Genomic DNA, 2243 nt, shown 5'->3' with positions numbered 1-2243 from the left:
TTTAAAAGACTGAGCTAGGCTTGTAGCTCTGTGGTAGAGTGTGTTGGGACCATGTGAAATGTCTTCAGTTTAAGAACAAAACTCTCTTAAAAATAGGAATTAAGCCACTTAGACATCATTTCTTACTTTGAGAGACTTAAATGAGCCACTCTCATGGCTGGAAAAGGAATGGAAGTCCCCAGAATAGGAAAGGCAGACCTTGAAAGAACAATAATCAACTTAAACAAAAACTCAAGATAGCCAAAACAATTCTATACAATAAAGGAACTTCTGGAGGCATTACCATCCCTGACATCAAACTCTATTACAGAGCTACAGTAATAAAGACAGCTTGGTATTGGCATAAAAACAGAGACATTAACAAATGGAATCAAATTGAAGACCTGGATATTAATCCACACAGCTATGAACAACTGATTTTTGACAAAGAACCTAACACTATACAATGGAATAAAGAAATCAATTAAACAAATGGTGCTGGCATTGTTGTAGAAAAATCTTACAGCTTGTGGTTACCGGCCTACATAGGTGTGGCCTCTTAGACCATATATGCTGATGCAGAGCCTCTACCAGCCCCTTCCTCTTTTTTGCTGGCTGTTCTTTCAGATTGCTGGATTGTTGAATTTGATCTCTGTTCTCCGATCAAACAAAGAATTCTAATTTGTGAGTTTACCCCTATATAAATAACCATTTAATCTCAATTCTAAACTAGTGTTGGATGTCTTATAAAGCATTCATGCCCACTTGGCTCCCATGTGAATTTAAACTTCACACCTACCAGGTGGATGGCCTAACAGCCTAATGGTTCCATGGTCCAGACAGGCTTGCTTTTGCCTAAGTGTTTTTTTGTAGAATCCCTGCCACAGTGGAGTTTACTGTGTGTGGCAACTTTGAAATTTCCAAAGCCCACGCACACACGACAGATGTATTCTCCAGGTTGATTCTTTGCCATGTGGTGACTTGTGCAGCTTCCAGTTTCTGCTCTGTGCCCCTGGGTTCTGGGTTTCTTGCTCTGTGTATGTAATTGATTTAATTGCCTTTAATTTGTCAAGCAACACATATTTCTCAGTATTTAAGAAGTACCAAGATGAAAACTAAAGCAGCCCAAGACCATTCCTGTTGTCACCAGTTGCATTGCTTCTAGTTGCAACTCTGCAACCACTATATCTCCTGGATATAACAGGTAATACATAAATCATTATGGCTAACTTCATTAACAATGCAACTTTTAGTAACTTTTTGGCTAATACTATGGATTGTATTATGCAAGGCTTATATGATTATGGCGATACTTCAGTTTATTGGGTATTAGGTTTAAGTTTTCTTCTCCTTATTCTATCATTTAAAAAGAATATGGCACTTTTAGGAATGATACAATCTTTACAGACTAATAATGAACAGCTAATTGACAGAATTAATATCATCAAAAATCAAAGGTTACCTGAAAAAGTTAATACTATTACAGACAAAGTTAAATCTATATCTAAGTGTACTAAGAAGTTAGCTGAAAGAATTCCTGCTGTTGAATTTGACAATCAAAAGTTGTCAAAAAGTCATGATAAGTTAACAGAAAAACTGTTTCTCCAGGATGGCAATCTGCATGCTATTCAAGTAAAATCCAAGAATGAAATGTTATCTTTAAAAGAGGAACTTCAGACCCTGGAATCACATATGCAGAATGAGGACCAGAGACTAGGTGCCTCAATGAAATCACAAAAAAAAAAAATGTGTACAGGCCAGGAGATTTTGTCTTTACAAAAGACAATAACAAAAAGATTTGAAATAATTTGGCTGTCAGAGATGGCTTACCCAGCGTTTTAGTTTTTGACCCTGTAATCTACAAATCTACAAAGCATCAGGTTCTAAAGGCTCAAAAGGATCCAAACAAGGTAGACGGATACTTATAGGAATGAATGATCTAAAAGAAATTAAGAAAGCTGTTGAAACCTATAGGTTACATCCCACATTTGTTAAGGAGATGACAGAGTTGGGCATCTACCATCAGGGAAGCCCCACATGATTTTTATTTTCATTTAGTTCCATCATTCCTGGATGATGGACATCTATTGATGTTTAAAATTTATTTCAGAGAGGAAGTCAAAATTTTGGAACAACAGGGAAAAGCAAAAGGCATTAAGATGTCCCAAGATCAAATTCTTGGTGAAGACCATTATGTTGGTCTACAGGTTCAAGCACTTTATGAAGAAGAAATCTTGTGCCTATACCACAAAGCAGCCTTAAAT

The sequence above is a fragment of the Microtus ochrogaster genome, unplaced genomic scaffold (assembly GCF_000317375.1).
Source record: "Microtus ochrogaster isolate Prairie Vole_2 unplaced genomic scaffold, MicOch1.0 UNK155, whole genome shotgun sequence".
Lineage (NCBI taxonomy): Eukaryota > Metazoa > Chordata > Mammalia > Rodentia > Cricetidae > Microtus > Microtus ochrogaster.
This window is presented reverse-complemented; position numbering follows the sequence as displayed.